The following is a 16144-nucleotide window of genomic DNA, read 5'->3' on the forward strand; positions in this document are numbered from 1 at the left end:
ATGGTGCGGAGTATGCTTAGCAACTCCAATCATCCTAAATCCTTGTGGGCTAAAGCACTAAAGACGGCAATGTATATATTAAACCGTGTTCCAACCAAGGTTGTCCCAAAGACACCTTTTGAGTTGTTTAAAGGTTGGAAATCGAGTGTGAAACATATGCGCATTTGGGGTTGTCCGTCTGAGGTGAGAATATATAACCCACAAGAGAAGAAACTTGACCCGAGGACCATTAGTGGGTATTTCATTAGATATGCCGAAACGTCTAAAGGTTATAGGTTTTATTGTCCACATCATATTACTAGGATTGTGGAATCAAGAAATGCCAAATTTATTGAAAATGATTTGATCAGTGGGAGTGATCAATTGAGGGACTTAGGTTCTGAAATTGATTATATAGAATCTCAACCTTCCACATCAAATGAAAGATTGGTTGTAATTCATACCCCTCAAGTCCAAAGGGATGATGAACAACACATGATTGGCATTCCACAAACTGTTGTTGATAATCCAGTAGATCAAGTTGATCATCAAATTCATGAAAATGATGAACAACCATTTGAACAACATGATACCCAAGAAAATGTTGATGCAACATTAAGGAGGTCTACTAGAGTAAGAAAATCAACTATTCCTAGTGATTATATTGTATATTTGCAAGAATCTGACTATAATATTGGAGTTGAAAATGATCCTGAAACTTTTGATCAAGCCATGAGTTGTAAAGAGTCAAATTTATGGTATGATGCCATGAAGGATGAGATGAATTCCATGCAGAGTAACAAAGTTTGGAACCTTGTAGAGTTGCCTAATGGGGCAAAGGCCATTGGATGTAAATGGGTCTTTAAGACCAAAAGGGATTCATTAGGCAACATTGAGAGATACAAGGCAAGACTTGTTGCTAAGGGATTTACTCAAAAGGAAGGAATAGATTACAAAGAGACTTTTTTCCCGCATCTAAGAAAGATTCTCTTCGTATAATCTTGGCATTAGTTGCTCATTTTGACCTTGAGTTGCAACAAATGGATGTGAAAACAACTTTTCTTAATGGTGATTTAGACGAGGAGGTTTATATGAAACAACCTGAAGGTTTCTCCTCTAATAGTGGTGAACATTTGGTTTGCAAGCTTAATAAATCTATATATGGTTTAAAACAAGCTTCCCGTCAGTGGTACCTTAAGTTTCATGGGATAATTTCTTCATTTGGTTTTGATGAAAACCCTATGGATCAATGCATATACCACAAGGTCAGTGGGAGTAAAATATGTTTTCTTGTTTTATATGTAGATGATATTTTACTTGTAGTCAATGATCGGGGTTTGCTACATGAGGTGAAACAATTTCTCTCTAAGAATTTTGACATGAAGGATATGGGTGATGCATCTTATGTCATCGGCATTAAGATTCATAGAGATAGATCTCGAGGTATTTTGGGTCTATCACAGGAAACCTATATTAACAAAATTCTAGAGAGATTTCGGATGAAAGATTGTTCACCAAGTGTTGCTCCCATTGTGAAGAGTGATAAGTTTAATTTGAACCAATGTCCAAAGAATGACTTTGAGAGGGAACAAATGAAAAACATTCCTTATGCTTCAGTTGTTGGAAGCCTCATGTATGCTCAAGTATGCACAAGGCCTGACATTGCTTTTGCAGTTGGAATGTTAGGAAGATATCAGAGTAATCCAGGTATTGACCACTGGAGAGCTGCTAAGAAAGTGCTGAGGTACCTTTAAGGGACCAAAGATTACATGCTTATGTATAGACAGACAGACAATCTAGATTTGATTGGCTATTCAGACTTAGACTTTGCTGGTTGTGTTGACTCTCGTAGATCAACATTTGGGTACATTTTCATGATGGCTGGTGGAGCTATTTCATAGAGGAGTGTTAAGCAGTCTTTGACTGCTACTTCTACCATGGAAGCTGAGTTTGTCTCTTGTTTTGAGGCTACTTCACATGGTGTATGGCTTAAAAGTTTCATTTCTGGGCTAAAGATAGTTGATACTATTTCAAGGCCTTTAAGAATTTTTTGCTATAACTCAGCTGCTGTCTTTATGGCTAAGAATAACAAAAGTGGAAGTCGAAGTAAGCACATCGACATTAAGTACTTAGCCATTAGAGAAAGAGTAAAAGATAAGAAAGTGGTCATTGAGCATATAAGCACTGAGTTGATGATCGCTGATCCTTTAACTAAGGGCATGCCACCGTTTAAATTTAAGGATCATGTAGAAAGAATGGGACTTGGTTCCACTTTATGATTGTATACTTATACGTTAAAATTGAAACTTTTATATTATGATGTTTTCTCATATTTGGGTGCACATTGATTTATTTGAGAAAAATTATGTTTTGGACCAAGAATAAACATTGGGTTTATTCATTAAGTTTTATTACCACTTTGAGTATATTGCTTGGGAAATTGAGTATACTGTAATACATGGATGATATTACTCGTTATAAGAGGAACTATCGCTATGATTCGTATATTCATTTCTTAAGAAGATTGAGTATTAAGTCAAAATGTTTGGACCAAGTGGGAGAATGTAATAATTTGGTCCTAGCATTTTGAAAATCTGTAACGCTCGTCAGTTTTGGAAGCCAAATTGAATGGCTGTTAATGGGTGGTAATGGCCACTGTCGCAACCTACCCTTCGGCGGGAGGGCGACGCGAGACTCGCGGGATGCGTGTTCCACGAAAGGAATACGCGCGGAGTCGCCACCAACGTTTATTCGAGGAAAACGTCGGAAAAACCGGAAAAGACGCGATCTACGAACTTTTAAGTTAAAGGTTCGGGAGTTGTATTTACGCACGGGGAAGGTATTAGCACCCCACACGTCCGCCCCAAGGGACGGCAGCCTTTAATCGAATGTGCAAACATGACTTTGATTTTTTATGTTCCCTTTTTATGTCTCTATATCCTTTATACCCTTTTTATATTTTCCTTTTTTGTGGTCGACAAGGGTGTTTCCCTTTGCTCCTACGTATTCCTCAATTTGCGATGAGGAAATCAGACCTACGTAGTTCTTTTTTATCAAGTGATTCTTTTTTACTTAAGTGGTGATCATTTTAAGGCGTTGGACCTTAAAAATGATCCATTTTACTTAGTGAGAAATTGAGATGACAAACTTCAAAAGCCTATTTTTGTGGACGAGCTTGACTAGGCGAATTGATTTTAGCCTTTAGTTTCACTTTAGTTATTAATCAATTCGATTAAGAATGAGAAATTCCAAAGAGAAAACGTCCGATTGATTTTCTACTTTATTTTACTAAAAGATGTCTTTTTGATTATTATATTATTTTTTACCTCTTTTTGATTTCCAACGTGGTTACGGCACGACCGAACGGTCGGAATTTATTTTAACCGAAGTTAATGGATAATGCAATTCAAACGTTCGGTGGAAATTTATTTTATTTTTAAGTTAAGCGAGAAATGACTTAAGTAAAATGGCTTAAGCACGTCAACAGGGGGTATAAAAAGTAAACAAAACGAGAATAAAAATGCACGAAACACAATGTGGACCACTACGGGTACATAGAATGAATCGAAAAGCTTGGTTCGAGGTACTTACCCGTTGAAGATCGAAGAACGATGAAGAACGAATGAAGAACGTCGAAGAACGGTTGAGATCTTTGCGAAATTCCTCACGGAAAACGTTACGGAAACGTTTCGGAAGCGCCTCGGCTTAGATTTTCTTCACGGAAACAATTTTTCCAAGCAAATTCGAAAGAGAGAGAAGTGCCTAAGGGGCTGAACCCTTTTCTTCTTCACTTCCTCCCCTATTTATAGCAAAATAGGGGAGGTGGTTGCCGCCCAGCTCGCCCAGGCGAGCAGGGTTGCTTCCTCCAGAAGCAACCGCCTTCTGGAGGAATATTCCGGAGGGCCCAAGTGGGCCTGGGTGCTATTTGTACCCCCATTTTTACTAAGTACACCCCCCTCTGCTGTTTTTTGGTGATTCTTTTTTCGTAAAGTTACGGAAACTTACGAATTTCGTAACGATACTTGTTTTCTTTCCGTAATGTTACGGAACCTTGCGGATTACATAATCATCCCCTTTTTGACTTACGGAATGTTACGGAACCTCACTTAATTATGCAACGATGCTTCCATTTGATTTCCGGTGTGTCACGGAAACTTACGGATTGTGCATCAATATTTTTTTGGTTTTTCGGCATGTCCTGGAATTTCACAAATTGCCTAATGATGGGTGCCAAGCACCTCACGAGGACCAAAGAATGGTCGCACGTCATCGAGCAAAGGTCCCCGGACGAAATTAGGGTATGACAGTTGCCCCTCTTTACTTGTCTTTTATTGGAGATAAAAGGAAAGTAAAGATAAGACATTAATTTCGTTCCTCTCGATTTGACGAGAGTCGCAGGTGACCATAAAATCTCCACATGCAAATGACTTGTTGTTCCCAAAATTTCACAAATTGCCTAATGATGGGTGCCAAGCACCTCACAAGGACCAAAGAATGGTCGCTTGTCATCAAGCAAAGGTCCCCGAAAATCAGTGTATGACACTAATTTCGTTCCTCTCGGTTGACGAGAGTCGCGGGTGACCATGACTTGTCGCTCCTAGAATTTCACAAATTGCCTAATGATGGATGCCAAGCACCTCACAAGGACCAAAGAATGGTCGCATGTCATCAAGCAAAGGTCCCCGAAAATTAGTGTATGACACTAATTTCGCTCCTCTCGGTTGACGAGAGTCGCGGGCGACCATGAAATTTCCGCATGTAAATGACTTGTTGTTCCCGGAGGAACAAAAGGTGCAGAAGACTATGTCAGCCTCTGCATGCTATCAAGCGTTCTGTCTTACAGATAGCAAAAGAATGTTTATACGGATAACCACTCGGGTATTTCCGCGTATCATCGGGCCCGCCGCCTCTGGATGATACAAGGGTGCAGAATGACCAAACTTGGTCTCTGCTTGTCATCGGGCCCGCCGCCTCTGGATGACAAATGGGTGCGAATAACCGTAAGGTATCTCCGCGTATCATCGGGCCCACCGCCTCTGGATGATACAAGGGTGCAGAATGACCAAACTTGGTCTCTGCTTGTCATCGGGCCCGCCGCCTCTGGATGACAAAAGGGTGCGAATAACCGTAAGGTATCTCTGCGTATCATCGGGCCCGCCGCCTCTGGATGATACAAGGGTGCAGAATGACCAAACTTGGTCTCTGCTTGTCATCGGGCCCGCCGCCTCTGGATGACAAAAGGGTGCGAATAACCGTAAGGTATCTCCGCGTATCATCGGGCCCGCCGCCTCTGGATGATACAAGGGTGCAGAATGACCAAACTTGGTCTCTGCTTGTCATCGGGCCCGCCGCCTCTGGATGACAAAAGGGTGCGAATAACCGTAAGGTATCTCCGCGTATCATCGGGCTCGCCGCCTCTGGATGATACAAGGGTGCAGAATGACCAAACTTGGTCTCTGCTTGTCATCGGGCCCGCCGCCTCTGGATGACAAAAGGGTGCGAATAACCGTAAGGTATCTCCGCGTATCATCGGGCCCGCCGCCTCTGGATGATACAAGGGTGCAGAATGACCAAACTTGGTCTCTGCTTGTCATCGGGCCCGCCGCCTCTGGATGACAAAAGGGTGCGAATAACCGTAAGGTATCTCCGCGTATCATCGGGCCCGCCGCCTCTGGATGATACAAGGGTGCACGTCACATGACCTCAGGGTCAGTATGACAAAGATTATGGGGCGGCCGACAAAAGCAAAGCTCTTGCTCCTACGTATCCTCCAATGAGGAACTCAGACCTACGTAGTTCTGGATAACTTGTGAGACTTGAAAAGTCTCCATCGGAAAATGCTGACATCTCCGGAAAGGGCGCAGATGACCATATTGGTCTCTGCTCGTGAATCACACTTGGGGTCACTGAATGACGAGGTGCGGATAACCGTAAGGTGTCTCCGCGGGCTATCAGCTCTTGAGTCATGGCGACAAAAGGCGGTGTGGTCGACAAAAGCGAGGCTCTTGCTCCTACGTATCCTCCAATGAGGAACTCAGACCTACGTAGTTCTTGATAACTTGTGAGACTTGAAAAGTCTCGGTGTTTTCTCCACTAAAATGCAAACATGCTTTAGCAAAGAGACAAATATTCCAACTGATTTAGAGCAGCATATGCTTTTTTGAGTGAAAAACAATGCGTCTACCGGGGAAGGAGAGTCTGCTGATGAAATCTCCTATAACCATAAATGAGATTTTGGATGTTAGCATTTCGTTTCTAAATGACCATTTAGAGGAAACACTGGGTCCGACAAAAATAGAAGAAACCCACTCAAAGTGTATCAATCTCGCACAGGTAAGTGTTTCATCCTAATTCCGAACCATAGATATGTCATGACTTGACTTTGCAAATTATTTCCTATCAAATCAAAAATTACATGCGTGATCATGGATCAAATAGGACTTCCCTTGGGAATGGGTTCTTTTGGTGGTTTCTTCTTTCGGCTTTTGTGTGTTTTTGGCTTTTGATTTTTCTGGCTTTTTCTTTTTCTGTTTTTTTTGTTTAGTGCGGGGCGAGAAAAAAGTCGCTAGCGCACGGGATTTTGGTTGGTAATCAAAGGGAGAAGACTATTTTAGGTCGTGGTTCCCTTTCCTTCTTTTTTTGTTCATTTGGTGACAATTCTGTATTGTTCAGATATTGTCCGGTCCAAAGACCTCTCTGCACATTTCTTCTGGTTTCTTTTGACCAGGAGCTTCCTTCTTTTTTACTTTCTCCCATTCTTTGGTTGGGAATTTTCTTTCTTTTCTTTTTTTCTTTCTCCCACTCTTTGATTGGGAATTTCCTTTCTTTTCTTTTTTCTCTTTCTCCCACTCTTTGATTGGGAATTTCCTTTCCTTCCTTTTTTTTTGCTTCCGAGGGTAAGGTTTATGGTGAGTCAGGATTTTGGCTCAAGGCTTGTAGAATGGCTAGACATGATACATGTCAGGGTTTGGTTTGGTTCAAGGATAAAAAGGGATGCCCCACATTATTTCCATGACACAAATGCAAAAAATGATGATTTGGAAATTTTATGCAAAACTGGTTATGCATGCACCTATGCGGACACTCAAATGTCAAATTTTTATGGTCATGTGATGCTAGGGCTCAGCATTCATTTCCTCTATTTTAAATCAACCCAATGTTTCCAAAATATGTTCTTTTATCAATTTGTGCATTCATCCGAGTCCATTTCGGGCGTCCGGGGAAATTTCATAGCATTCACCCTTCAGGTGTACACATTTTTTCCAAAAACTAGTTATGATCAGTGAATTTTTTTCAAAGAAAAGTTGGAAGTCATCTCTTTTCAAAAGCATGTTGGTTTTTCAGCTAGACAACTTATTTTCTTTTTTCTCCTTCTTCTTTTTTTTTTTATCATTATCATTTGTTTATTTCTTTTTCTTGTTTGTTTTCTTTTTTCCCTTTTTTTTTCATGAGGTATTTTGCTACCTAAACATGTGTATATTTTTGCGAGGTATTTTTGCTATATACATGCATATCCAAGGTATCTTGCTACCTAAACATACATATATATGTTTTGTAAGGTATTTTTGCTGTATACATGCATATCCAAGGTATCTTGCTATCTAAACATACATATATATATTTTGTGAGGTATCTTTTTGCTACATACATGCATATCTAAGGTATCTTGCTACCTAAACATACATATATATATTTTGTGAAGTGTGTTTTTGTTTACATACATGCATATCTAAGGTATCTTTCTACCTAAACATACATATATATATTTTGTGAGGTATGACTACCTTCCGAGCTTGTGCTCGTTTTATTTAAATTCCTAGGATCATGAGCAACTAGGTGTGTCTTACTATGAAAAGTGATCAAATAACAAGCACAGATTCAAAAGGTACTAGGTTGCCTCCTAGTAGCGCTTCTTTAACGTCTTTAGCTGGACGCATGATGGCTTGTAGGTCACGGACCTAGTACTTTGCTTACCTTTGGCTTTGGATTTGGTCGCCTGCTGGTCGGCCATGTGTCGTAGGCAACGCTCTAACCTTTTTGCGGATGAGCTGAGGTTAACTCTAGAGGTGGTGGCGGTGTGTCTATTGCCCGCTACCGGCCATCCCAATGCTGCTGTGGTGTTTCGCCCTGCGCCTGCCTGGGGGCGCAGTACTTCTTGATGAAAGCTCGATTAGTAGGGGGCCTGATGCCCTTGCTGGAGGTGACAGGTACTCCGTAGAACTGACAGAGACCCGTAATTAGAGCTTGACAACTCCAAGACCCTGTTGGACTTCTTCGGGTCCACTGGGTGTCTTGCAGGCGCGATCCCTGCAAACAATAGATGAAATCAGAAATCAGTTGAGCGATGTGCATACTTACCTATGATGATGTGACCTTGTCGGGGGGGTACGAGCACCGTGTAGGACTGATAGAGGCCCGTAACCAGAGCTGGAAACCCCAGGGCCCTGTTGGACTTTTCCGGGTCCACTGGGTGTCTCTTGGGTGCGATCCCAATTGATACTTTTGTAGGGGGAGATTGGCATTGCGGTCGCTGGGCAGAATGTTGCTAAGTAGCAATGTCATCTATATCTGTGTAAGAGTGGTCATGTTGGTGCGCATGATCTGCACTCGTCTCTTTGCAGCGGCACGGGTGAAATCTTGCCCCGGTATGCATAGTAGCTGTGTGATAGCCTCCCTCTCTGGTTGTGCTCGCGCAGTTGGCCCTCCTCCAATATCAGGGGGTGGCCCAGGAACCGTTAAAAGGAAACTACTGGCCCCTTAACCGGAAGTGCAAGTCTCGGTTAAGCATTTAAGGGCAGAGGACCTTAAATTATTTTAAGGTGTGGATGTCGAGCACACTGAAAATGAGGACACGTAGCCCTCTAAAGGTGAGGGCATGCAGCCCTCTCAAGGCGAGGAGGTGTAGTCCTCTGGAGGTGAGGGCGTGCAGCCCTCTGCTGGTGAGGACGTGTAGTCCTCTCAAGGCGAGGACGTGTAGTCCTCTCAACGGTGAAGGTAACTAGTACCCAAGGTGAGGGCGTGTAGCCCTCTCAAGGCGAGGACATGTAGTCCTCTGGAGGTGAGGGCGTGCAGCCCTCTGATGGTGAGGACGTGTAGTCCTCTCAAGGCGAGGACGTGTAGTCCTCTCAACGGTGAGGGTAACTAGTACCCAAGGTGAGGGCGTGTAGCCCTCTCAAGGCGAGGACATGTAGTCCTCTGGAGGTGAGGGCGTGCAGCCCTCTGATGGTGAGGACGTGTAGTCCTCTCAAGGCGAGGACGTGTAGTCCTCTCAAGGCGAGGACGTGTAGTCCTCTCAACGGTGAGGGTAACTAGTACCCAAGGTGAGGGCGTGTAGCCCTCTCAAGGCGAGGACATGTAGTCCTCTGAAGGTGAGGGCGTGCAGCCCTCTGTTGGCGAGGACGTGTAGTCCTCCCAAGGCGAGGACGTGTAGTCCTCACAACGGTGAGGGTAACTAGTACCCAAGATGAGGGCGTGTAGCCCTCTCAAGGCGAGGACGTGTAGTCCTCTGATGGTGAGGGCGTGCAGCCCTCTGATGGTGAGGACGCGTAGTCCTCTCAAGGCGAGGACGTGTAGTCCTCTCAGCGGTGAGTGTAACTAGTACCCAAGGTGAGGGTGTGTAGCCCTCTCAAGGCGAGGACATGTAGTCCTCTAGAGGTGAGGGCGTGCAGCCCTCTGATGGTGAGGACGTGTAGTCCTCTCAAGGCGAGGACGTGTAGTCCTCTCAACGGTGAGGGTAACTAGTACCCAAGGTGAGGGCGTGTAGCCCTCTCAAGGCGAGGACGTGTAGTCCTCTGATGGTGAGGGCGTGCAGCCCTCTGATGGTGAGGACGCGTAGTCCTCTCAAGGCGAGGACGTGTAGTCCTCTCAGCGGTGAGTGTAACTAGTACCCAAGGTGAGGGTGTGTAGCCCTCTCAAGGCGAGGACATGTAGTCCTCTAGAGGTGAGGGCGTGCAGCCCTCTGATGGTGAGGACGTGTAGTCCTCTCAAGGCGAGGACGTGTAGTCCTCTCAACGGTGAGGGTAACTAGTACCCAAGGTGAGGGCGTGTAGCCCTCTCAAGGCGAGGACATGTAGTCCTCTGATGGTGAGGGCGTGCAGCCCCCTGATGGTGAGGACGCGTAGTCCTCTCAAGGCGAGGACGTGTAGTCCTCTCAACGGTGAGGGTAACTAGTACCCAAGGTCCACCCTTATGAGAAAGCAAGAGATCGACTCATCGAGAGGGCCGGTCATCCCAAATCCACAAGATTTGGACATTAGATGTAGGAAATCTATGCAGTTAACATGATTTTTAGGGATGCAGATGCATGCAACCTTTGTCGTGAAATTTGGTAAATGCGGACTTCATTTGAAACAATGCAATGTAATGGAAAGTTGTACAATGTTCATGACATTCTTTCCCTATTTTGTGATTTTGATTTTGATTTAATTTTTTCTTGGAAAACACAGATTGACTGTCCTTTTGAAAGAGGTGATAATTCATGCAACCTCATCCTATCTTTTTTGCAAACCTCTCCGGGAACTCCCTCAGAGTGTGTGTTCTGTTTGATTTAGTCACTTGACCATTTTGGAGTGACGACAATGGAGTCGTTTGATGTTTGATCAATCCATTGAAATCCTAGGGTTTGTCCCCCCTTTTCTTTTTCTTGCTTAAAAACATCGACAGGTGAGAACTTTTGATCTGCCCCTATGTTCACTTGAGGCTCATGCACGATGCCCCTCATTGCCCCAGTGTAAGGCTTTGAGGTACCAATCGTTGTCTTTCGTCATGACCTTGTAGGAGGGAACCTATTGGGTGAGAACTTCTAATCTGCCCCTAGGTTCGCTTGAAGTTTTTGCATGGTGCCTTTCGTTGCCCCAGTGTAGGGCTTAGAGGTACCAATTGTTGTCTTGTTTTCACGACCTCGTAGTGAGGAAGAATGAAAGAAGCAGTTGATTCTTGCAAAAAAGAATTTTCCAAGGACGAGAAATAATTGAAGGATCTTTCAGTTGATGGATTAAGTAAAATGACTCCTATGTAGAAGCAAGATGTTTTGATGTCTTGATGATGCCAAAGGATCAAGTGCTTCCAAGTTTTATCCAAGAAAATCAAGATATATGATCAAGTTTGATCTCTTTAGAATCTTTAGGAAGAAGTTTCCAAATTGAAACAAACAAAGGTTTGACCAAAGAATTCTATCATTTCAATTTGAGATTTGCTCTCTGGTAATCGATTACCAGTAGTTAAAAATGTTTTTATTCAAATTTTTAAAACCTGTAATCAATTACGTAAGTCTTGTAATTGATTACCAGAGGGGATTTTCAGAAAATAATTTCCAAGAGACATATCTATTCAAATGTTTTATGAACGGCCATTCAAATGTTTTAAAGAGAGTTTTCATTGCCCAAACAGTTTTATCCTCTCGAAAGATCAAGAGTTTTTCTGAACTGAAATGTCTTATCCTCTCAAAAAGATTCCTTGGTCAACCACTTGCATATTCAATAATGAATTTTGATTGGTCTTCATTGTACAATCTATCCCTTTTAAGAGAGATTTCTTCTTCTTATTTCTGAAAAGGGATTAAGAGACCGTGGGTCTCTTGTAGTAGAGGATTCTTGAACACAAGGGAAGGGTTGTCCCTATGTGCATTGTTAATCCGAAAAGAGAGAGTGAAAGTTTAATTGGGGAATAATATTCGTATCTTAATTCAATCCCCTCTTCTTCTCAAGGTAACTGAGGCCATTTGTCCAACATCCTATTCTTGATAACTCACTTCTCTCTAAAAAGACAAAATGAGGTCACATGAACGTCTATATTTTTACTTGAAAACACAGTCAATCAAATGCCTTTTTATTTTTTTATTTTGAAACTTATTTTTTATTTTGAAACTTATTTGTTTTGAACTTTGCTCGTTGTTTTACGGCACCCCCACCAACGTGCAAGATGAGTAATCTCTGATTGAACGGTCTTGGAAGTCAACACTCAGGAGCGCAGGTTGCTTGAGCAAACAAACCAATGGCTTACACTCACATTCCGGTGGAAGTTGAATAAGCAAAGATGTGTTCGTGAGAGGATGTCCATTTTATCCATATCATTTAACATTGTAACTGTGGTTTATGGCATAAACTTGAAAATCCTGATGAGTCATAACAACAACTTCCAGAATTGCCCCATGTATGGTGTTGCTTGTTAATGTTAGGATTCAACAAGCGATTCTCCTCAAATTTCAGCCAGCCCGTATCAATTAGACCTTGCACCTTACGCTTCAGAGCCCTACAATGCCCAATGGAACGCCCCGGGGCTTCTCCGTGACAAGCACACGTTGCGTTCGAGTCGTATTCTCGGAGAAATGGAGGTTGATGAACCTTGGTTAGGGTTATGGCTACCATTGAATTATCAAGTAGATATGGGATCAAGTTTAGCATATGACAACGGAATTTGGGGTGAACCCTACAGGCTTTTTGCTGCAAAATTCCTTTTTGTTGGTGTTTTTTTTTTTGTTTGTGCTAAAAGTGGTCTTCGTCATTGGAAGTGCGGTAGACAGACTTTGTGGTTGATTTAGGGATGGCCTTTGTGGATAACTGGGTGGTGGGTAAGGAGGAGTTTTGTTATTGGCTGAGTAATGACATTGTTGGGTTGGTGGGAAACTTGGCCGTATAGGAATGGCAGTCACAACATGGGTTTCTCCCTCTTTCTCACCCTCTTCATTTGCCCCAGTTTTCTCAGTCGTCCTAGTAGGATGATCAAATTTGCCTCTTTTCGGATCCACTTCGATCTTTTTGCTAGTGAAGACCAAATCTGTAAAACTTGAAGGTGTGTAACCCACCATTTTTTTCATAGTAGAACACCGGTCACGTGTCTACTATCATTGTGATAATCTCTTTCTCTGTTTTTGGGGGTGCTACTTGAGTTGCCAAGTCTCTCCATCTTTGGGCGTATTCTTTGAAAGATTCGTGCCCCCTTTTTGCACACTTTTTGTAGTTGCATCCTATCCGGAGCCATATCAGAATTGTACTGACACTGCCTAATGAAGGCAACCATTAGGTCCTTCCAAGAATGGACTCAAGAAGGTTCCTAAGTTAGTATACCAGGCGACAGTTGTCCTAGTAAGACTTTCTCAGGAAAAATGTATCAGCAGTTTCTCATCTTTTGTGTATGCCCCCATCTTCCGACAGTACATCTTTAGATGGTTCTTGGAGCGAGTAGTCCCCTTGTACTTGCCAAAGTCCGGCACCTTGAACTTGGGAATGACCATGTTTGGGTATTAGGAACAACTCTTCTAGGTTAGCAAAGGCATAATCTTCACCTCCTTCAATGGCCCTGAGCCTTTCCTCTAGATGATCCAACTTTCCCATCCCTGCCATAGTCATAAGGGTTTTTAACCGCTGTGGAATGCAAGAGGTGCAGTTGTGGGTGATACTGAGGGCCCTCCAAAGGGTTTTGTAGGGGTATACCACCAACTGCTTGCCCTTCAGTGGTATATCCGAGCCAAGGCTCGAAGTCGGCTAGATTGTGATGGGGAATTTCATGGGTCTCTTCCACGGTTTAAGAGACATGTGCATGATCAGTTTGGGGTTGCTGGCTTTCAATGGGTATAGGAGTGGAGTTATTGACATTCTTATTGGGAGTGTACGCCACATTGGGTGGCGTATAGTTGAGAGGCAAGCCATATGACGGGAAGGCGTGCTCATTTTGAATTTGCACATCATGGGGGCCGCCCGTACTTCCTAAATCTTTGCCTACCATATTTGAGGTTGGATGATTCATTTGCTTGAGGCCAGATGGGGACGTCGGGTTCACCTTAGCAACAACGCTGGTAGCGGCAATTGCAACCGCATTGGCTTCCATTATCTTCTTCACGCTCATCATGGCCTCCATCATTGTGGCCATTTTCTCTTTAATGGCCTCCATGTCGGCCTTCATCTTCTCTTGTATCTCCTCTACTTCACCCATTACTCTAGCTCTAGCACGAGTTTGGTAAGGGCGTCGTAAAGCGTGTCCCTTTCTTTTTTATAACAATGATTAAGTTCATTTTATTTTATTTTTCAAGGAAAGAATGCAACGAGCAATGCAACCAATGAAAAGCATGGATGCATGCGAATGATGTACAGTTGAAGTATTGCGAATTTTTACGCAAGATATGGGGTTGAATCAATTTAGATTTTCAACATGGTCCATGACATCTTTGTCAAGGTGAAACTGGAAGTAACAAGGACATCAATAATCCTAAATATGTTTGGCAGTAGACGAAGCAGTGATGTGACTCGATTCATCTTTTGCCCCAATTTTGCAAGACGGTTACTTCCATATTTCAACTTGACTTGATGAACCTTTTTGTAAAAGCATGAGCTTGGTTCAACCTATAATCCAAGGAATGGCAATTCTGATCGCCAATACTTCAACAACATCTCATAGGGATGAATGACTCGGGCATACTTTAAGCTTATGCATGGAAAATGTAATTATGAAATTGAGATGCCCGAAGAAACACCATTTCCTAGTTAACCATGCATTAGGTACCATGTTCAATTATTTTGTTTTTTAAGTGAAACGGGTTTATGATCCCAACATGGTTGGCTCGTGGTGCCTAACACATGAAACTAAGAATGTAGTGTGAAGTTTCACGCTTCCCCCTTTTTTGTTTTTGTTTTGTAGAGGAAAACGCAAGGATGAGCAAACATGAAAACAAATGGTATGCAATTTTGCAGATCAAAAAGTTTGTTGAACGCATATGCATGATGATGCCATGACTCATGCAAAATGTGAGGCTGGAATATGATAACGGACAAATGCAGGATATGTCCATTATGATGTTATGAAGAGATGCTTATGCGATGCATGATATGAATGCATTTTACGGACACGAGAGCCCGGAAAATTATCTCTTCTTACTTGTGCATTTGGGGGCGCAGTGCCCCATGTGTACAATTAAGAAGGTGATATGGACCTTCCGGCTTCCCGTGACAAAGGACGAGACCAACATACAAAGGCTAGAGATAAAATGCGGGAGTGACTTGATTCGCACTGATTTTTGGAGTAAAAACGTGGGATAAACTCATTTTATTCAAAAAGTTATAACTAGTCAAGATCTGAGCGACAATACAAACTTCCTAGCGGTTTCTAATCATATGGTCATTTAAGTCTATCATATGTTGACAATAGCTGAGAAGTCCGTGGATCTTCTTGGGGGCGGAGTAGGTGTCCGCCATTGCTTTGGCCTTGGCTAGCAATCGGGGAAGTTCTTGACTCCTGTTCAAAGTAAGAGCAAATCGGTCCGTCCACATTGTTGCCTCTTGGTGCCATGAATCAATTACCCTCTCCCTTGCTTCGCTTTCTGCTGATATCTTGGCGTACTCATCCTCTAGCCTTTGCTCGTGAGTCGCCGCTAGATTTAGCTTCTCTTTGCACTCATCGATGATGGCCCACATATTCCCTTCAGTCTCGCTTAACTGTTGGGACAAATTTCTTTTCGACCTAAGGTAAGCCTTTAGCTCGTCCTTCAAGATCATGCCTTTGACCCTTGATGATTCCTTTCACCTCTTCGGAGCTTGAGCTTACTATTGCTGCCCTATAAAGCCCCTCAAAACTTTGCTGGCACGTGTTCTTCCTTTCGGGCCTTCTTGGTTTCTCGTTCCAAGGCTTCAGCGGTGGCCATATTGACGTCCCTTAGTTCATCATACTCTTTTCAGACTTTGATGGCTATGGACTTGAACTTCTCTTCGACTACTCGGGCTCTTTCAAGCTCTGCCTTTAGGGCTTGTACCTCATCACTTTCTTCCGAAGCTTTAACCTCATCGTCCCTCACAGTCTTTAGATTTGGGAGCCAATCCAATCCTTGTGTTCGGACTCTCAGCCACTTATGATAGCCGCCGATGATCCCATTACTGCTTCCCCTAAGCTCTCTGTCCTTTCTTCACGCCGCATCCCATGCCTTGCGAACTCCTTGGAGTACCCTCGCGTTGTGGTCACTAAAACCCCGTGTGATGAAAGGCGTGATGCTTTCGTCTAATGGCGCTCCTCTCATGGGGTAGCCAAGCTGTCTTATGGCGAGAACGAGATTATAATTAATACAACCCCTTGTTCCCATCAAGGGAACATTTGGACATCCTTCGCATGAAGATAGAATCTTGATTTTTCCTTCCTTCTAGCGAGGGAACCAATTAACAGACGCCCCCCCATGCTAGCCAAG

The sequence above is a fragment of the Glycine soja genome, chromosome 19 (assembly GCF_004193775.1).
Source record: "Glycine soja cultivar W05 chromosome 19, ASM419377v2, whole genome shotgun sequence".
NCBI lineage: Eukaryota > Viridiplantae > Streptophyta > Magnoliopsida > Fabales > Fabaceae > Glycine > Glycine soja.